At 42.7% G+C, this 22,503-nt stretch overlaps 1 protein-coding gene across 5 annotated transcripts in view; it reads left to right on the top strand.

Annotated features, from left to right (window-relative positions):
• The window catches only part of LOC137617202 (platelet-activating factor acetylhydrolase-like), a 154,171-nt gene that overhangs the window by 7,927 nt on the left and 123,741 nt on the right, over positions 1 to 22,503 (top strand). The gene's annotated exons all lie outside the window — the stretch shown is intronic.

The following is a 22,503-nucleotide window of genomic DNA, read 5'->3' as shown; positions in this document are numbered from 1 at the left end:
TTTATCATGGACCGCTCTTGTCTAAACATTTACTATGAAGATTAATTTAAAAATAGGAACTTCAAAATCAGATAATTTGTTTGTTAGACTAGTTCTTTTCCTTCAACCTGAAAGATGCAAACCTCCAAGTTCCCATCCATCCTCAGTCTCGACATCAACTGAGGTTTTGCTAAGAACAGGAAGTATGGCAGTTCAAAGCTCTTTGCTTCGGCCTGACGATGGCACTACAGGTCTTCACTCTTCTCTTTGCACCTGTGGGAGTAATTCTCCACAAGAGAGGCATAAGGATGATGAAATACTTGAATGACTGATTCTTCCTGTCGAGGTCAGAACAGGAAGCCAATCACACAAGGGATATAGTTCTGAGATTTTGCATCAGATTAGGCATGAAGATCAATTTAGAGAAGTCAAGTTTCAATCTATCTGAGGATGAAGGCTTTTCTGACACATGATTGCAGGAGAGCACCTCAGTTTTTCTAGTGACAAATATACCTCCATCCAAGTTGTGGATGAGACCCATCAGCCTTTTGCAGTCTTTAATTGTGTTGGTTCCCAAAGGAAGGAGGAGACTCAGACCACTGCAACACCAGCTACACAACCTATGGCATCAAGAGGAACAGTCTTTTTAGGGTCAATGAATGTAGACAATCAGACAGAACTTCATCCGATGGTCCAATCCAGTGTAACAATGTCTTCCATCTTCGACCCCGCTCCTAGACATCATGTTGTTTTGTGATACTTTGAGTTCTAGGTGAGGAGCTACAATAGGGGCCAGTTCATGTCTGAGACCTAGATGACAGGAATCCGGGGAATCCATCAACTGGAGGTAGCCACGGACAAATCAGCTGGCCCTCTCTGTCTCCATCCTTCTATGCTTATCAAGAGTCCTCAAGGTGTTTGCCGACAGTTCAACAGCTATTTCTTATCCAAGGAAGGAAGGTGGGTGGAGGTCATAGACATTGGATGACCTCACGCAAGAAATTCTGGCCTGAGTAGAGGGGGAGAACTGGACTCATGTCACAGTTCATCATGGGCAAGGCGAACGTGACAGCAAATGTTCCGAGTTGAAGGGACCAGATCCTGAACTCAGAAGGGACCATAAACCAACAAGTGTTGAGCTACTTAGTTCATCTGTGGCCAGTGACAGTGGACATGTTTGCCACCTTGATGAATCACAGGCTTCAAGCGTACTTCAGTTATCACATCGACCCAGGGTCAGTAACAGATGCAATGCTTCAAGACTGAAGGGGTCTACAAGGGTGGGCCTTCCCTTCGTTTCCTCTGATAAGGAATGGATTGCACTAACTGATGATCTACAAGATGATTTCTTACTCTGGTTATGCCCTTTTGGCCACAGAAAGACTAGTTTGTGGACCTCTTGGAGTTGCCAATAGACATTACAAGGAAGTTGCATGTCAGACAGGAGCAGCTTTTCAAACCACTTCAACATTTTTTCCATCTCAGACCACAAGCTCTTTAGCTCTGACTATCCACAGATTTGCCAGGGCTTGGGGAGTGACTTGGTACCTGGCCCAACAAGTTACCCTCTCTTGAAGATCTACTTGTATAAACTACCAGTACAAGCGGAAGATATTCTGGAAGTGGTGCAACAATTCCAAACACTCAATTTCGAACCTGTCATTTGCAAAGATTGTTGAGTTATTGCTCTTCCTTTGTAAGGCGAAGCACTTATCTGATTCAGCAAACAGAGAATACCTTAAGGGTGGTGTTTAAGGACCAATCATCACATCTTTTTAGGTCTATTGAGATAGAAGTCCCTAGGACAATTTCAGCTTCCTTGTGGGCCTTGGATGTGGTCTTTAAGGCTTTAACTAGCAAACCCTACAAACCACTAGCAACAGCAGATCTGTAAACCATAACCTTGAAGGTAGTCTTAGTGGTCTGAGCAGCTGCAAAGAAGGTTGGGGTATTGCAGGCACTTTCAGCAGAGATGGCTTGGATAGGAAGGGATTCAGTTTTGAACTACTTTCCAGAATTTAGAGCAGACATAATCATCCCGAAATCTTCTTCCTCCGGGACTCATTCTGATGTCTCTGAGACAGTGAGTAGAGATGAGGAGGAGAGAATTCTGTACCCAGTAAGAGCTCTTCGTTACTACCCGAAAAGGATGAAGATGATTCAGCCATGTCCTTGATTGCTCTTCATCTCACCTAAACTTCCAAACAAGGGCTTGTTACTCCGCCAACGAAGTTTGGAGGAAGTTGTGTTTTCGCACCTGTTTGTCAACAACTTCCTGGCCACAATATTACTCATAGAGCAGTGAAACTTTCTGGGATTAATTGTTATACTGTATTGAGATGTGAAAGTGATTCAATTTTGAAAGTTTAAGGCCAAAGATCAAGGTCGAGAAAAAGGTCGACCGAATTAACCCCAACCTTAATCCCAAGATTGCACATGGTTGTCACACAGACTTCAAATACACTTACAGTCTAAATTGATTCTGGGAAAGGCAAGCTGGTTTTGAGAAATAAGCTGCCATAGCTAAGGTCTTCACTCTCAAGTGGTTTTCTAGTCTAAGAATGCAATGGTCTTCCTTCTTTGAAATGTCAATGGGCAGGTGTTGGGGCTATCTCACCTATCATCGTCTCAAGGGAAAGCATCAGAAGCCCACATTATTAGGGGTAGGACTAATTCTCTACATTTTTGGACCAACATGTCAAAGTTCTCCATCCCGTAGTCCTCGAGGGGAGGTCCCACTGTTTTTTTCCTCATTTTATTTAAAAGATCTGAAGTTAGTATATGATAATGTCCGTTCCTTATTATTACAGTAAACAAATTATTATTGTTATTACTGACTAAACTACAACCCTATAGTAGTTGGAAAAGCAGGATGCTCTAAGCCCAAGGGTTCAAACAGGGAAAATAACCCAGTGAGGAAAGGAAATGAGGAAATAAATAAACTACAAGAGAACTAATGAACAATTAAAATAAAATATTTTAAGATCAGTAACTTAAAATAATGCCTCATATACAGTATCAACTTTAAAACCTTCAAAAAAACATGAGGAAAAGAAACGAGATAGAATAGTGTGCCTGGGTGCACCCTTAAGTAAGATAACTCTACCCCAAGACAGTGGAAGACTATCGTACAGAGGCTATGGCACTACCCAAGAATAGAGAACTAGGGTTTGATTTTTGAGTGTCCAGCTAGAAGAGCTTCTTACCATAGCTAAAGAGTCTCTTCTACCATTACCAAAAGGAAAGTAGCCACTGAACAATTACAATGCAGTAGTTAACCCCTTGGGTGAAGAAGAATTGTTTGGTAATCTCAGTGTTGTTAGGTGCATGAGGACCAAGGAGAATGTGGAAGGAATAGCCCAGACTATTCAGTGTATGTGTAGGTAAAGGAAAAATAAGCCGTAACCAGAGAGAGGAATCCAGTGTAGTACTGTCTTGCCAGTCAAAGGACCCAATAACTCTAGCGATAGTATCTCAATGGGTGGCTGGTACCCTAGCCAACCTACTACTTAGATGTAGTTGCTCAACCACTGTGATTGCTGTTCCCTCTCCTTTATGCTGAAGATGACTGAGGAGACATAACTATGACAGCATTTTGGTACCATCAACTTGCACAGCTATCGTACCTTCTCAACGGAAATGACACCTTTATGGGCAGAGATTGTACAGTGCAAGTCCTCGTGCATCAACATACGAACCCCTTCAATGGAAGTGGAACCTTAGAGGGCTTAGATTGTTGAATTCAGACTACTTTGCACCACCAACTGAACAGCTTCAATGGAAGTGACACCTTGGGGGACTAGATTGTTGAGTTTAGGACCTCTCGCGCAACATTGTAAGTGTCCGAAATATGACGAGACGTTTGGGAGAGGATTACTAGACCATTAGCTTTGCCAACAGAGCGACCATAAAGGGTTCCTAGACAGTAGTTCCCTATGTTCATAGTCCTTACATGGTGACATGAGCCGACGATCATGCTGTAATACATCATATCATCAGAAGATCATTGTCCCTCACCCTACAAATTATTACTATTGTTGTTATTACTAGATAATGTACACCCCTACTGGAAAAATAAGAGTCTATAACCTCAAGGGTTCCAACAGGTTAAATAGCCCTGTGAGGAAAGGAAGTAAGGAAAAGGTAGAATAGTGTGCCTGAGTGTACCCTCAATCATGAAAGCTCTATCCCAAGACAGTGGAAGAACAATGGTTTGATTTGGGAGTGTAGGGAATTGGCTGATGTTCATTATGCAGTGGAGTTTTAGACAAATGTAATTTTGAATTAAGAATTAGTTTTCTAATGCTTACCTTCACAGTCAACATCAGATGCCTTCCCCCCTTCCCACTATCAATAATCAGAGCAGAAACAGGTCTTTCTTACACCTAAGATCAGAGGTTGTGTTACCAAGTAGTGAGACAGGCTGCTATCCTGTCGTTTTTGCATGGTTTCACACGAATCTCGAGTGTTTGAGCTGGCAGGTCATTCTTTTTTAAAACAAGATGGTGACCAAAACAAACAGCAAGCAGACGACATGCGTAGAGGATTATTACCTCCGTCAAGGAGGTTGTGTAATCGAGTCAGTTTATTTATTTGTTTGTCTATGTATCTGTGGACATGATTACGTCAAAACTATGTGATGGATTTTGACGAAATTTTCACCACAGATAGATCCTAGGTCTTGGACGACCCCATTACAATTTAGAGCTGATCCGGTTTCTATATCTGGATTTGCATTTTACGCCATTTTAAAGATACAGTAACGTCAAAACTGCCCCACAGATTTTGATGAAATTTTCACCACAGATAGATCTATCTTAGGTCATGGACGACCCGATTAAATTTTGGAAATGATCCTAATCTGGATCCGGATTATAGATCCGCATTTGCATTTTTCGCCATTTTAAAGATAACGTCAAAACTACTCAAAGGATTTTGATGAAATTTTCACCACAGTTAGATCTTAGGTCATGGACGACCCTGTTCAATTTTGGAGATGATCTTGATCAGGTTTGGATTTTAGTTTATTTATTTATATGTCTGTATGTCTGCTGACAGGATTACGTCAAAACTACTTGACTGATTTTGACAAAATTTTCACCACAGATAGATCTTAGGGTATGGATGACCCCATTAATTTTGGAGATGATCTGAATCCGGATTCTAGATTCGTGTTTGCATTTTTTGCCATTTTAAAGATAATGTCAAAACAAATTGATGGATTTTGATGAAATTTCCACCACGGACAGATCTTAGACCATGGATAACTCCATTAACTTTTGGCCTAGTTCATAAATCTCTGATTTCTCTTGTTAGACAATGTTACTATCCTACATACATCCACCAGTTTATCAAATCTATGGAATCTTAGGCAGTTCTATCATTAATTAACATACCGTATGTTGTATTTTTTGGGTTAATGTGCTGTGTGGTCCCCAAGGATTTTCCCGTGAAGGGCTAAAACAGGGAATCCAATACAACATAAATACCAAAGAAATATCGTCTCTCCTGCTCTAGGGCCAATGTATCAACCTTAAACACATTGAGTCCATGCTTTGCACAATACACTGGCTCTAGAGTAGATGAGATAATTATTCTTTGGTATTTGTCTTATTGAATTCACTTGTTTTAGTCTTTCACAAGAAAGTCCTTGGAGACCACACAGCACCTCCCAAAAAAATAAGTGTTTCCTTCATGAAACCCCCTTTATTATATTCGATATTATACGGGACTTAGTTTGAGTATTACACTCAGAAAATTGAATACTGAGTTAAGTAAATTAGAAGTAAGTTGCTGCAGCAAGAGCTATCATGCAGTTAAGTATTAGAAAACTATTGGTAGTTTAAAATTCAAAGTTACATACTTTAGTGCTTTATTGCTTCGATTTTTTCCCTTTTAAGAATTAGTAATGCTTGGGTGAATTTTTTTTTGTCAAAGCAAAATACTGTACGTAATGTCTTTAAGTTAACTTTAACTTCCTATATATTTGATACTAGATAACTGAGAATTTGAATTGCTTAGAACTTTTGATTATATCAATGTAAGAATTGTTTTAGTGTACATACATTATGACCTGACTTCTGATCCTGTGTATGAATAAGCTTAGAATAAAAAAATGGGAATTGGATATTTAACTATAGGTGCAAGATGCTAAGTAATTTTTATTACCATTGATTATTGATTTATTTAACATTTGACATAGTTTCCCTATGTGATTTTTTTCGTGTACAAATACAAACCACCGTCCATTAATAGGAGTGCAACTTTTAGGGAAGCTTGAATGGCTGTTAAAATTTTAATGAGGTAATTATTACTGAACCCCACCCACCTGACAGTCAGCTAGACACTCGCTTTTGACTCCGGCCGCAAGCAGTACCAGTACACATGTACTCTTGTAGTATCTCAGGTTTTTTTTTGATAAATTAAGTGAAAAGTACAAGAATATGCAGTTGTTTACCTGGTTAGTCTCAGTTGTGTGGCAGATTTATGTATAAACCTGCCATTAATCTCATCATCCATGTGCCTTTTGCTGGTAACATAACTGTTTGCAGTCATCCCCTTGCTATATGTGACTGAACGACGACAATGAAAACCTGAACTTAAGGAAGTTGGACTTCCTTAAACATTGTTGGCTCTCTATAAGCAGGAGAAAGCTTTTTTCTTTGTCACTGCCAGACCTTTTAAGGCTTTCCCTGTCCTGTCTTCCCAACTCTTGCTTCTCTCGGGGAGTTGCTGAAGGGTGTAGCATTGCTGGTTTTGTCGTTTCTGTTTTTGAAAAATGTCCTGTGGTCTCTTCTTATGTGGGAGTGTCGTCATTGGTATCTGAAACCTCGATCCCAAAAAAGGCTGGAAAGAAGTGTGTCCACTCCTTCTCCACTTTTAGTTCTCCCTCCTCATCTGCCTTGCCCCCCGACAACTGCCCCCAGGACAATTGCCCCCGTAGGACTACTGCCCCCCGGAAAATTGCCCCCCTTATTGCCATTTACGTAATTACTTTTTAGTAACGATTTATGAAGATATTCCTCCTAATTACATAATCGGTCATTGAAGAAATAATTGTTTTTACCACTTATCTCAAAGCATATACCGTAAGGTGCAAAATGAAGGTCTCCAAACTAAATACCAAACTGACGCCTATTTTTCCTTGCAAATACGTATGATTCCTGCATTAGCGTTTGTTCCCGCAGAAAAAGTTATTGAAGCGTTTGAGAAACTACAAGAGATGTTGCCACCTGAGGCTGATGCAATAATAGATTATTTTGAAGATACATACATCGGCAGAAGACGTCGAAATACAAGGAGACAGCCACATTTCCCTATAAGCATGTGGAGTATGTATACTCGTGTTGTTGAAGATTTACCTCGAACAACAACGCCGTAGAAGGCTGGCATAACCATATGCAAGCAAGCGTTACGTCATTTCATCCAAATATATGGAAATTTCTGGGGGTGTTGAAGAGAGAACAGGCACTATCCAGCGTTATAATTAATCAAATACTTGCTGGGCATCCAGTACCTCCTAAGCGGAATCGCTATCCGGATTCTAGCATACGAATAGCAAACATTGTGCAAGAATTTGAGAACCGCGATATAGTGGAATTTTTGAGATACATAGCCCACAATTTAAAATTCTAGTATTTAAATCCCTTTTCAATATTTTTGCAACCCATCTATGTACAAATTTTAGTATATAATGTTATCTTTTTAAAACTTATTTTTAAATCATGTATTTTTTATTAAAAATAATAAAACATTGGTTTTATTAGTTATGTATTTTTATTTGTTTTACACCATTGTCCAGGGGTTTTACGAGGGCAATTGTCCCGGGGGCAGTTGTCCTACGGGGGCAGTTGTCCTACGGGGGCAGTTGTCCTACGGGGGCAGTTGTCCCGGGGGCAGTTGTCCTGATACCAACCTTTCTCTTGAGAGTCACATGTTCCTTCATCGTCACAATTGAATTCTCCACAGTACCTGGGTGAAGTTGGCTGATCAGGTATCCGAGTTTCAGATGACTCGTAGGGAAAGGCTAGTTTCTCATGAAAGGCTTCCTTGTACAACTGGTCTTCCAAAGCCTTTCTCTTCTCTTTATGAGTGAAGGCCTTCTTCTCTGGGAACGCAGCACGTGGAAGCGTAACCCACCTTGCGATCAAGGGAGAATCTGTTGTTCTGTCTGCCCACATGCCAGCGCACAGAAACAACACATCCTTCTTCACATCCTGGTGTGCGAACAGTCTGCATGCGTAGTAGAGAGACGAGCAGGAGTTTTTTCTCCAGGATGCGCTAGTTCGATGAGACACAGATCCTGGCTTTGCGGACAAGTCTTGCTCACTGTTGCGCACCCAATCACTTAGTAAGATGGGTGATTGAGCTCTTCTGCATTATGGGCCTGCACTCTATTCCAACAATGCACTATGCTATACCTAACTTGCCAATCTTGGTCTTCACATGTAGTCAACTAGCTTACCTGCATGCAGGGGTTAATCTCACGTACTTCACAGGTCACGCTCACCGGTATGCTACGTCGCTGTCGTTGAGAAAACAGGAACGGGTATACCCTACCTTACCTATATGCGCTGTCACAGTTGCACACTTTCTCGGTGGTGAGCTCACCTGCATGCCAAATATGGACTTCGCGTGTACCACAGGTGAGCGCTATCTCGGTAGCGCGCTACGCACAGGTGGTGAAATAACCTGCACACCAAGCATGGACTTCGCATGCATCACAGATGAGCCCTACCTCGCCAGTGCACTCTTCAGCGCGCTATGGACAGGTGGTGAGAGCAGGGAAAGGTATATAGGGTGTCACCAAAGTGGTAATCCCTAGTCTTGGATAAAAGACTCATGGAAGTGGAATTTCCCTTCCTCAAGCGAGACTTCTTACTGGCACACCGAGGTCTGTGCCTACTGGGGCACCTGAACTTCCGAGTTCTTTGGCCCTGGCAAAAGTCATAGCTTTAGTCTCTTCTAGTGGCAGTTGATCCTTTTAGTGTTAGCAAGGATTCTATGGACATACAAGTCTGATAGGATCAGAGTGAAAGAAAGGCCCAAGTTGGAAAGTACAGATTATCAACCTCTTCAGAGGGATAATCCTCTCTCCTTCCCCACATTTGATGCTTGGGGGATGCATCAAAAGAAAAGGGGGCTCACCTGTCACGACACCTATCAGCAGTCACACGAGTTTCCCTGGATTGGAATACAGTGTTGCTGGCTCTTAATCTCTTCCAATAACTCCCTTTTGCCACACTGTCGTGTTTCCCATGGAAGCACGATGGCGGTAGAATAGCCAGACAAGTGTATTCTTGACACAGCATAGAACACACAGACATAGACATTCCTTAGAGTCAATGACCATACGTACCATGTTGAAAACACTGCTTCTCGTCCAATCAGCGAAGTTGAACAACATTGGTTCTGGTCAGTCCTTGGATGGGTTACCGCCTGGGAACACCAGATGTGGGTGGGAAATACTCCTATTTATCTAGCTGTTACAAGATGGAGTTGAACCTGAGACAACTCATTTGGCCCCTGTAACCCAGTTCAGTACTGGCAAAAACATTCCTAGCAGTCATCCCAACCAGGCGGACTCAGATAGTTGGCTTCGAGAGACCTGTCTCTCCCTCAATAAACCATCCAAGTCGTGCCCCTGGCAGAAGTTGCAGATAAAAGAACATCTCATGTCCAGAAGTGCTAAAGTACTGTTAACCAGTATGGGGTAACGAGGTACCATTTTTAGAAGGAGACCCGTTCAAGAAGGGTATCAACAGATTGGTCGAGAATCCTCATAGATCTGTGGTGGTAGCAAGCAATAGTACCTATAGTCTATTTTTTATAGCGGTGCATATTTGCACTGACTCACAGGGGTGTCCTTTTAGCTCGGAAAGGTTCCTGATACCTGATTGGTCGGAAGTATTTGAGAGGAGGCCTGAATAACCCGTGGTCGTATAAAAACGGAGAACGGGAAATTCACCTCTCTTACTCAAAGAAAACGAGAGAAAGGATAACTCATACCTGTAGAACAGGAAACGAGCACTCTATGCTTTCGCTCTCAAGGTTACATATTAAAAATTAACATCACACAATAAATAAGAAAATTAATAAAATTGATTGCTTTTCTTAGTAATAGTAATAACGAAGAATAACGACAACGTAACAAAAAAACAAGGATATAGTCTAAAACGAACCCTCCAGGAGGGTACAAATTAACAGACTAAATCGCTAAGCTTTAAATCGTTACTATGCTTTAAAACGCTATCTTAAATCGCTATTCTTCGTAGGTCCAAATTGGACTTGCAAGCAAATAAATACCATAGTAAAAATTAATAATAATTAATGATAACATAAAAGGCCATAAAACGTAAGAGATATAACCTATCTGACAGAGTACCAGATGGGCAAAAATAACTAGAAAATTTACCGAAGCGAACATACCCAAAATGGCTGCCGATACCTCGGCAGGATAATCGCTTCCAAAACTAAAAACCACCATAATGGAAATAGAACAAATGCCCGGTACTGCCAAAAGCTGCCAAAACAAACTATGGTACTTAACATTGGTAAGGGTGAAGTAACAACGTCAGTCATGTTGAAATAACGAGAAATTCTTCGAAAAAACACTGTGCCCAAAAAAAACTATGCTTGCTGCAAGTCCAATTAAAGAAGGATGTCCTAGAGGGCGCGCGTGGTAGGTGTCGTTGGGGAGTTCAACCATGTTATCTAGGGCCTGTCACGGCCCTTCCCATTGATGAAGGGATTATCTAAATGGAAGACAACCTGTGAATAGTGGTTTACACACGCCTTTGTTTAATACACGACACCTACAAGGTGTTCGCGCGAGGGTTGTAACCTCTGCATTCCATGCTTTTATCTTTCTCTAGTATATTTGGAAGATTTATATTAGGAAAGGTATAAGGAAGGACCTTTCTCACCGGGCGTCACAGGCCTCTTCCCAGAAATAGATTTTTCCTTCGTCAAAATCCCTTTATTAACCTATAGTTCTCCATCAGATATATGTTTTGTCAATAAACAATTTGAAAGAATGAATATATTATAAAGAATCGTCTTGGTAAGTCTAAATTTAATAACACAATCCGCCGAAGTCAACGACAGCAGCTTGTTTTCGGATGCACGCTTTGTAATTTTGTAATTTTTCACATATTTTAACACAAATTGGGATAAATTACACTCAGCATTAGTTAAACATGTTATTATAAACTTTCTTTGAATACCAGAACTTACCAAAAACATGGAATTAATAAAACCCGATATTTGTGAAAACTTAAGGGGAGGTAAAAGAACAGCCTGTAGCGGCCTGGCGGAAAAACGATCCCTTCTGACTCGTAGACGCATTTTTTTTCTTTCGTAATATAGTTCGGCCTATTCCTTTCAGTTTAAATAGTCTTACATTGTTTCTCTTCGTATTATTTTGCTTAGTATTTTCCCACATTCCTGTTCCTCACCTAATATCTATTTTCCCAGATATCCCTTCTTTCATATAGGCCTATGTGATATCCGCGCTACGATTCCTTATGTTTTGTACCTTACGTCAGTAAGTATGTAAATAATAATAACAACATAAATTTTATGCTGTGTAGCAAGTATAACCTATTCTGTAAACCTGAAATTAAGCATAGTATTTTTTTTATTCCCGCCTCTACACTATTTCAATGAGACTAGCACGCGCTTCCCTTCAAGCCATCACTTTCGACAGAGGATAAGAAATCGTAGTGCGGATATCCCATATATGAAAGAAGGGATATCGGGGAAAATAGATAGATATTAGGTGAGGAAAAGGAATGTGGGAAAATACTAAGCAAAATAATTCGAAGAGAAACAATGCAAGACTATTTAAACTGAAAGGAATAGGCCGAACTATATTACGAAAGAAAAAAAAACTGCGTCTACGAGCCAGAAGGGATCGTTTTCCCGCCAGGCCGCTACAGGCTGTTCTTTAACCTCCCCATAAGTTTTCACAAATATCGGGTTTTATTAATTCCATGTTTTTGGTAAATTCTGGTATTCAAAGAAAGTTTATAATAACATGTTTAACTTATGCTGAGTGTAATTTATCCCAATTTGTGTTAAAATATGTGAAAAATTACAAAATTACAAAGCGTGCATCCGAAAACAAGCTGCTGTCGTTGACTTCGGCGGATTGTGTGATTAAATTTAGACTTACCAAGACGATTCTTTATAATATATTCATTCTTTCACATTGTTTATTGACAAAACATATATCTGATGGAGAATTATAAGTTAATAAATAAGTTTCGATTCACATTACTTGGTAATCATTCGAGAATAATGAAGGTGTTCGGACAAAAATACTTCCGACCAATCAGGTATCAGGAACCTTTCCGAGCTAAAAGGGCACCCCTGTGAGTAAGTGCAAATATGCACCGCTATAAAAAATAGACTATAGACCCTCTATTCCTGCTTGCAGAGATATTGAGAGAACAGTTCCCTCCTTTCCTGAGTGGCCCATACAATCTCAGTCTTAGATTCACCACTATCACTCGTGCCCCTACGACTTTTCTCTTGGAAGGTTTGCAAAATCTCCCCTCTTAGAGAGGAGTTTTGCAAGTAATCATGAAAATGATGGCTAGATACCCCTGTAGGTCATTATTTGCCTTCCATCAGGCGAGGGGGTTTTCCACTAAGATCGAGGTTATTGCAGAGGCTTCTCAACGTTCGATATCTCTCTCCGTAGGACATCAAAGCTTACTACCTCGAGGAGATAGAATACCATTGAACTTTGAGTCTTGGTTACCGTTTTGAACAGAGTCAACCGTGCAGCTACGGAGTGTCGAACTTACAGGTCCCCAATCAGAAGTTAGACCGCCTCCTCGGACCGTACTTCTTGGACCATGTTCCCGAAAAGGAGTGCTTCATACCTCTAGTCAGCCCTCAGATTAGGACCTGACTCTTAGTTAGGTTTTTCCATCTCACCTTGATCTCTATGATGAGAGCCAGCAAAGGAAATGGTCTCTTTTAAACGTACCCAAGCCATGGTGGGAGATCTAGTAACACTCGCCCTTTTCCCTGAATCTGTTGCTGAGATTCAAACTCCGGCTGTAGTGGATCCTAGAATCGGAGTCTTTCCATAAGGAGAGTCTCCATTTCTGTAACTGATGTCTCAGATTAATTGTTACTTTGCCCTGTGAGGGTGCAGAGGAATTTTCTCAAACGAACCGTTTTGCTCGTGCTCAGGTTAATAGACTTAGTCAACATAGGGAGAGTCAAGAGAAGAATAAACTCGATCTCTTCCTGAACCAGGCAGGTGATAGAATGAGCCTACATGCAGACTCAACTCCTCTCGACCGTCGGTCTAGAACTCATGACATCAGGGGTATTAGTACACCCTTGGAGTAATAAAGAACTTCTGTGTGACGCAGGTTTTACAAGCGACCGTGTCGAACCGTCAATGTTCGCAACCCACTACTTGCAAGACATAACTCATAGGAACCTAGATACCTTCTCAATAAGTCCTGTGGTGGCTGCACAAAACATGGTCCTGAAAACCTCAACTCCCTTGTAGGACAAGTAGCAGTCGGTCGAGAGCAGTTGTTGCCCAATTGTAAGTCTATAATGAATGTGTAAGTGACAGGCCTCTTCATCTTTCATTCTCCCCTCTCTGGGGGTTTTAGCATCTGAAGAACCCTGCAAGTTGACCTCCTCTGACTGTAGGTGGGTACCATTGTCGCTTGTTTATCCAGATACATGTAATATGTTTTCATTATATTCCCAAACTCCTGGCGAGATAGGAGTCAGGCAACGTCTAATGTAAGTGTGGAGCTAAGTTCCAAGGTAACACTTACCTGGTCGAGTCACAAGAGCTTAATTATCACACCTTTGCACAATTTCTCAGGCCGTTAGCTCTCACAATTTTGAAAGTTAGCGAGGTGACAGGGTGAGCTCTCCACAGCTCATGCGAAGCACAGAGTTGCACTCCAGGTCAGTTACCAGCCGGTTGGTATTGGACTTCCACCCATCTAGATGTGAGTCTCCATAGTAAAGAGCTGAAAGGTTTGTATTTGGTGTCGAAACAAGTGATAAATTTGGAAATAATTTGTATTTTCCCTAACCATACAAACCTGAAGCTCTACACATACTGGCCTGCTATCACCTACCCATGAAATTCCTGCCTGTAATTGCAAAGTGGCTTGTTTTGGCTACTGCAATTTGTTAGTGGGGGGGGTTTGATCCTTCCCCCTGCTACCCCCCCCCCGCTAACTAGTAGTTTGTAGCTACACCTCGTTAAAAGTCTTTTGGCTAGTTTTGGCTGTTGCTGAAATATATATCCATAGTAAAGAGCAACAGGTTTGTATGGTTAGGAAAAATACAAATTATTTCCAAATTTGTCATTTTTGGGGGTAAATGTTGATATAAACCAGGCATCGAGAGAGAAACTTTGTGAACTTAATGGTGAGTATAGAAATAACAAAATTTATCAAAGTTCTGTTTTTCTAAATCTCTTGGGTGGGGATGGGTACATTTCTGCAGTGATAATCAGACAATGGCTCCCTTACATGACAGGGACAGGAGAACCATGTTACTGTACTAGTGAAATCTATTAAACCATGATCAGGACTTGAACTTAAGATTACATTACTGCCCAGGCAATGCCACTCAGCTTCATGAGAATTTAGAAAATATATTCAATAGTATTGTTAAAGTGATCTATTTTTAAATATTTAACTTAGCCGGTGAATATATAATAGCTGCTGCTCAGCGGCTCGACAGAAAACACACACAAAAACTCGCGGGCGATCGCTATGAAGGTTGCGGGTGTGCCCACCAGCGCCAACTATCGGCCAGATACCACACATGCATGTAAACAAGCCTTCAATTCTTCTCTGTCGACCTTGACGACAAGACGTATCAATACTCGCTGTATAACCTGGAGTTTTCTCAACATATTTGGTGAAGTACTTCATTTTGGTTTGAGATTTCGCAGTGCAGGTGTTTTTCCTCAACTTAAACTCTTGAACTCTTTATTGGACAGATTTAATTGTTGATGACTTGGATTGTTTTTTTGGACTTTCTTTGACTAATTCAAAATGGCTGACGCTTCACAAGCCCCTCGTTTTCGTAAGTGTAATGCTTGGGAATGTAATAGGCGTCTTCCAAAGGCCTCTCTCGACCCACATACTGTGTGTTCTAATTGTCGGGGTAAAACCTGTCAATTAGGAGATCGGTGTGAGGAATGCGTGGGCCTTTCGGAATTCGATTGGCTCGAATACGACAAGTATTCTCGTAAGCTAGAGAGAGATAGGGTAAGGAGGAGTTCCTTTAGGTCAGTAGATTTTTCCTCTCCACATGCCCCTGATCCTAATCCTTCCCCTGTAGTGGTTGTGCCTAACCCCCCTTCTGGCACTCAGGAACCATCAATGCAAGACATGTTACGTGCCATTCATGCCTTGGGTGAAAGAGTTGAAGCGTTAGCAACTGATCGTAATCAACTCATGGCTGACGTTAAAGAGCTTAAGTGTCAGAGTGCCACAGCGGAAAATAGTGGGAAAGTGATTAATGCGCAAAGTGTTGTGAACAGTGTTGCGACCGAGGGTTCGTCTGTTCGTGCCTGTCGTTCACCTAGTCCGAGACCTCTTGCAAGCTCCCAAGCCCAGGGGAGAAGTAATGTCGTACGACTTATGGGTTCGAGAGGCCTTGATCAGCGAACAGACGTTCCCTCTATGGTATCAGGCGTGTCTCACCAAGATCGCCCCTACCATAAGACGAGAGAGCCCATTTTCTCCTCGTCATCCGAAGGCTTTTCGCATAAGAAACCGTGGAGCAAGGTTTCTAGGCCCCTTAAGCGAAAGTCGGTCCCTTCAGGACAGGTCCAGCGTCCTGGCTGTAGTCATTGGGACAGCTCTGACCCGTTGCAGTCATCGGATGACTGCTCGCCGCCTAAGCAACAACGTTACACAGGCTCAGAGAGTCTTGGTGTAGGCAAGGTTGTGCCGTCTCAGACGTTAACCCCGTCGTTTACCGCACCCATTCCCGTTGATCCTAAATGGGTTTTACTGCAAGACATGCAGACTAAGCTCGCCTCCCTTATGGAAGACTATTCTGCCGATAAGGTTCACGTTGATCCTCGCCGTTTATCTCATCGAGATCCTGGCCTTCAGCCACCCAAACGTTCCTTTGTGCGTCCTGTTGACGTTGGTGTAGCCAAGTCACGTCAGTCACGCTATGTAGAGCCTCACTCGATGCAGTCACGTGTTGACTTTCAGCCGCATTTGGACGTTCGGCCACTTCCTAATGCTCCTGTTGACGTTCAGGACGTTCGCCAACCAGCGGAGTTGACTTGTTTTGACGCTGAGCGTCAACCACCGCAGTCTAGAGTTGTTTTGACTGCTCAGTCTAGGCAGTCAAAACAGTCTCGAGTTGACGTCGAGCGTCCTCCTGCTCCTGTTGTTGTTGACAGTTCACAGGCTGTTAAGCAGTTACATGACGTTGCGTCCTGGACTGCTACTAATGCACCAGTGCGTGTGGACTCTGCGTGTCAAGCATTGCCAACCCCTTTGCTTGTTACTCAGCAGTTGTCAGATGAGGATCCTTCAGATGAGGACGTTGCTGACCCTCATCATGATGATCATCCTTCGGATGTAGACGAACCTAGAACAGTTCCTCCATCAATGGACTTTAAGAAAGTAATGTTAATTTTTAAGGAGCTTTTTCTCGATCACTTCGTCGCTGTTGCTCCTCGTTCGCCACCGTCTGAGTTTGCTCTAGGCTTACCTGCTAACATGCCAGCCTTTACAAAGCTTGTGCTCTCTCGCTCTTCCAAGAGAGCTTTACGACTTTTAGGCGACTGGTTGGAAACCAAGAGGAGTTTGGGGAAGACGGCCTTTGCCTTCCCTCCGTCAAAGCTCTCGTCTAGATCGAGCGTCTGGTATGCCACGGGAGAAGTTCTCGGCTTGGGAGTCCCTGCCTCTGCCCAGGGTGACTTCTCAAGCCTCGTAGACTCTCCCCGCCGCCTAGCCATGAGACGCTCGAAGATTAGTTGGTCCTCCTCGGACCTTGACCATCTGCTGAAAGGCATATACAGAGCCTTTGAAGTTTTCAACTTCCTTGACTGGTCTTTGGGAGCCTTAAGTAGGAAAATCTCATCGGCTGATAGAGATGTCTCCTTACTGATTATGTCCTGTATGGATAAAGCCATCCGCGATGGTTCCAATGAGCTCTCCTCCTCTTTTACGTCGGGAGTCTTAAAGAAGCGAGAGTCCCTTTGCTCTTTTCTTTCGGCAGGAGTTACTCCCTGTCAGAGATCTGAACTGCTCTTTGCTCCCTTATCAAAGTTTTTGTTCCCGCAACAATTGGTTAAGGACATAGCTTCTTCACTCGTGCAGAAGGACACCCATGACTTGGTGGCGTCCTCTGCTAGCAAAGGGACTCCTTCTACATCCTTTTCTGCTAGACCTAGGATCGACACTCCGGCGTCCAGATTTATTCCGCCCTTTCGTGGCAGAGCTCCCAGCAGGGCAAGTACTCGTGCCGAGGGAAAGAGAGGAAAGAAGAGAGGAGCCAAGTCCTCACGTGGCAGAGTCTGACTGCCCACAGCCTCAGACAGCAGTAGGAGCCAGATTGAAGAACTTCTGGCAGGCCTGGGAGAAGAGGGGCGCAGACCAACAATCTGTTCGGTTGCTCAGAGAGGGGTACAAAATTCCATTTGTACGCAAACCTCCTCTAGCGACTTCCCCCATCGACCTCTCTCCCAGGTACCAAGAGGAGTCAAAGAGACAAGCCCTAAACCTAGAAGTGTCTCTATTGCTAGAGAAGGGAGCGGTGGTGAAAGTCTCGGACCTTCAATCACCGGGGTTTTACAACCGTCTCTTCCTAGTACCGAAGAAGACAGGAGGTTGGAGACCGGTGCTAGACGTCAGTGCACTCAACGTCTTTGTTACGAAGACAAAGTTCACCATGGAGACCACGAAATCAGTCTTAGCAGCGGTCAGAAAGGGAGACTGGATGGTCTCTCTCGACCTAAGAGACGCGTACTTCCACATCCCCATACACCCAGATTCCCAACCGTTTCTGAGGTTTGTTTTCAACAATGTGGTATACCAGTTTCGGGCCCTGTGCTTTGGCCTAAGTCCTGCTCCTCTCGTGTTTACGAGGCTTATGAGGAATGTAGCAAAATTCCTCCATTTATCGGGAATCCGAGCCTCCCTGTACTTGGACGACTGGCTTCTCAGAGCCTCGTCCAGTCATCGCTGTCTGCAGGATCTTCATTGGACATTGGATCTGACCAAGGAATTGGGACTTTTGGTCAACCTAGAAAAGTCCCAGCTGATTCCATCCCAAACTATACTGTATTTAGGGATGGAGATTCGCAGTCCAGTTTTTCGGGCTTTTCCGTCTGCCACCCGAATAGAGCAAGCCCTGCTCAAAGTCAAACTGATGTTGAAGAGAGAACGGTGCTCAGTCAGGAATTGGATGAGTCTAGTAGGAACTCTATCATCCCTGGAGCAGTTTGTCTCGCTAGGAAGGCTACACCTTCGACCTCTCCAGTTCCATCTAGCCTTTCACTGGAAAAAGGACTAGACATTAGAGACGGTCTCAATCCCGGTCTCCGAACCAGTAAAGGCATGCCTGAATTGGTGGAACGACAATATCAGTCTGAGAGAGGGACTTTCCCTAGCAGTTCAGAACCCAAACCACGTACTATTCTCAGACGCGTCGGATTTGGGTTGGGGTGCGACCCTGGACGGTCGGGAATGCTCAGGTCTGTGGACCTCAAGTCAGAGGAGCATGCACATCAACGGCAAGGAGCTTTTGGCAGTCCACCTGGCCTTGATGAAATTCGAGAGTCTCCTTCGAAACAAAGTGGTAGAGATCAACTCCGACAATACCACAGCCTTGGCATACATTTCCAAGCAAGGAGGCACCCACTCCCTCACGCTGTACGAGATCGCAAGGGACCTGCTCATTTGGTCAAGAGATCGAGGCATCTCCCTGTTAACGAGGTTTATCCAGGGCGACTTGAACGTCTTAGCAGACTGCCTCAGTCGGAGGGGTCAGGTAATTCCTACGGAATGGACCCTCCACAAGGACGTGTGCAAGAGTCTTTGGGCGACTTGGGGTCAACCCACCATAGACCTCTTTGCAACCTCGATGACCAAGAGACTTCCAATCTATTGCTCTCCAGTCCCAGACCCAGCAGCAATACACATAGACGCATTTCTTCTAGATTGGTCTCATCTGGACCTATATGCATTCCCACCATTCAAGATTGTCAACAAGGTACTGCAGAAGTTCGCCTCTCACGAAGGGACAAGGTTGACGTTGGTTGCTCCCCTCTGGCCCGCGAGAGAATGGTTCACCGAGGTACTTCGATGGCTGGTAGACTTTCCAAGGAGTCTTCCTCTAAGGGTAGATCTGTTACGTCAGCCCCACGTAAAGAATGTACACCAAAGCCTCCCCGCTCTTCGTCTGACTGCCTTCAGACTATCGAAAGACTCTCTAGAGCTCGAGGCTTTTCGAAGGAGGCAGCCAGTGCGATTGCAAGAGCGAGGAGAGCTTCTACCATTAGAGTATACCAGTCGAAGTGGGAAGTCTTTCGAGACTGGTGCAAGTCAGCATCTGTGTCCTCGTCCAGTACCTCTGTAGCCCAAATCGCTGATTTTCTCTTACATCTGAGAAAGGTTCGCTCCCTTTCAGCTACCACGATCAAGGGCTACAAGAGCATGTTGGCTTCGGTCTTTCGGCATAGAGGCTTAGATCTTTCCAACAATAAAGATCTACAAGATCTCCTTAAGTCTTTCGACACTTTTCCTAGTGTGCTTGGCCTCGGCTAAAAGAGTCAGTGAACTTCATGCCTTCAGTAAGAACATCGGCTTTTCTACAGAAAAAGCCACTTGTTCTCTTCAACTTGGTTTCCTGGCCAAAAATGAACTGCCTTCTCGTCCTTGGCCTAAATCTTTTGATATTCCTTGCTTATCAGAGATCGTAGGCAACGAACTGGAAAGAGTATTATGTCCTGTTAGAGCTCTTAAGTTCTATTTAGCTCGTACTAAGTCATTACGAGGTAAATCTGAGGCGTTATGGTGCTCAGTTAAGAAACCATCATTGCCTATGTCAAAGAATGCTTTGTCATATTTTATCAGATTTTTAATACGAGAAGCTCATTCCCACTTGAATGAGAAAGACCGATGTTTGCTTAAGGTTAAGACGCACGAAGTTAGAGCTATAGCAACCTCCGTGGCCTTCAAGCAAAATAGATCTCTGCAAAGTATCATGGACGCGACTTTTTGGAGAAGCAAGTCAGTGTTCGCGTCATTTTACTTAAAAGATGTCCAGACTCTTTACGAGGACTGCTACACACTGGGTCCATTCGTAGCAGCGAGTGCAGTAGTGGGTGAGGGTTCTACCACTACACTTCCCTAATTCCAATATCCTTTTTAATCTGTCTCTTGAAATGTTTTTTAATATTGTTTTTTTTGGGTTGTACGGAAGGCTAAGAAGCCTTTCGCATCCTGGTTGATTTGGCGGGTGGTCAAAGTCATTTCTTGAGAGCGCCCAGATTAGGGGTTTGATGAGGTCCTGTTGGTATGGGTTGCAACCCTTCATACTTCAGCTCCTGGGAGTCCTTCAGCATCCTAAGAGGATCGCTGGGCTTCGTGAGGAAGACAGACTTACAAGGCAGAGTAATCGTCTAAGTCAACTTCCTTACCAGGTACCTATATATTTGGGTTTTGTTATATTGATAACTGTCAAAAACTCTAAGCATATACGCTGTAAACTTAATTAACTCTGGTCTCTACCCACCGCCTTGGGTGTGAATCAGCTATTATATATTCACCGGCTAAGTTAAATATTTAAAAATGATATTTTAATTATAAAATAAATTTTTGAATATACTTACCCGGTGAATATATAAATTAAAGGCCCTCCCTTCCTCCCCAATAGAGACGCAGCGGGACGAGAAGAATTGAAGGCTTGTTTACATGCATGTGTGGTATCTGGCCGATAGTTGGCGCTGGTGGGCACACCCGCAACCTTCATAGCGATCGCTCGCGAGTTTTTGTGTGTGTTTTCTGTCGAGCCGCTGAGCAGCAGCTATTATATATTCACCGGGTAAGTATATTCAAAAATTTATTTTATAATTAAAATATCATATTAATTATATTAAACTACTAATATTTAGACTTGAAAGGTTCATCTTTCTTGGTATGAAGTGTGGCGGGATGTTGCAAAACAACCCCCACACCCTTGAATCACATTAACTGACAATAGTCTCCTCTGCACAAACTTTCACCTTACGTTATCAACTGGACTCTTGGACAGAAGGGAAATTAAAACAAACCATACCCTTAATACTATATTTCTTAAAACTAAAACAAAAATTCTGCATTCAAAATAAGCTTAACATAAACCTCACACCACCAACACCAAAATATGCATGTATATATATATATATATATATATATATATATATATATATATATATATATATATATATATATATATATATATATATATATATACATATATATATATATATATATATATATATATATATATATATATATATATATATATATATATATATATATATATATATATATATATATATATATATGTATATATATATTTCTGGGCTTGAACCTGTGCCGGCCAGTGAATAAGCTCCTATTAGCACTTATTCTTAGGTAATTTACTGCTAAATATACCAGAGAAAAAATGTAAAGGAGTGCTAGGTTGACTAGCTCGCTCACCTATTGGTGTCGGTATGGAATTGGGCGTATAATCCAGAGGTCCCGCACCATTTAGATTCATCCACGACAAAGACCCCCAATAGAGGAGAGCCGTTCAACCTCACTCGGCACCACCAACTCTGCATCCGCTCAGAACCCAACTCCTTTTTAGCACGCCTGTGTGGTAACCCGCTAGTTTGTGCTCTCGTGTTTTTGCCTTATTTTCCTTGTGATTATGGCTTCTACATCGGTTTCCCAGGAGACACCGTCTAAGTTATGTACCAAGCTATGTTTTGCTGTGTTTTGAGCAATCTAGATCGTTTAATATTTAAGTTATAAGAGTTTATTCTCTTCGATCATCTCGGTCTTGCTCGATTCCGCTTACGGTTGGTACTCCTGTTTCGAGAGCTTTTAGTTTCACTCGCGGTGTTACTAAGTGTATTATTTTTATTATTAGTTTAATTTTTATATGTTTTATAGTGGATATTCATTTTTTAGCGTTCAGAGCCCTTGTGGCTCATATTTAGGGCCGATATCAGATTACGTATCGTAGGTGGCTTGCCGGCCTTCGGCCATCAGGTTGTTGTCCTTCGGGATTTATTCATTATTTCGCATGCCTTGCCCTAATTTTTTATGTGTATATTTATATATTTTTCAACGCTATTACTTTTATAATGAATATTTGTGCTTATTACTCCGTATGATCTGTTTTGGTAGTGTTTGGGGATCGTCAGTTGGTAGCCCTGCTGCTCCGTGTCACGTGATCCTCCCCCAAGCTCCCCCTCTCGCTAGGTTGGTGGCTAGGCTTCTCTCCCCCCTCCCCTAG

Source organism: Palaemon carinicauda, chromosome 23 (assembly GCF_036898095.1).
Source record: "Palaemon carinicauda isolate YSFRI2023 chromosome 23, ASM3689809v2, whole genome shotgun sequence".
Taxonomy (NCBI): Eukaryota; Metazoa; Arthropoda; class Malacostraca; order Decapoda; family Palaemonidae; genus Palaemon; species Palaemon carinicauda.
This window is presented reverse-complemented; position numbering and strand designations above follow the sequence as displayed.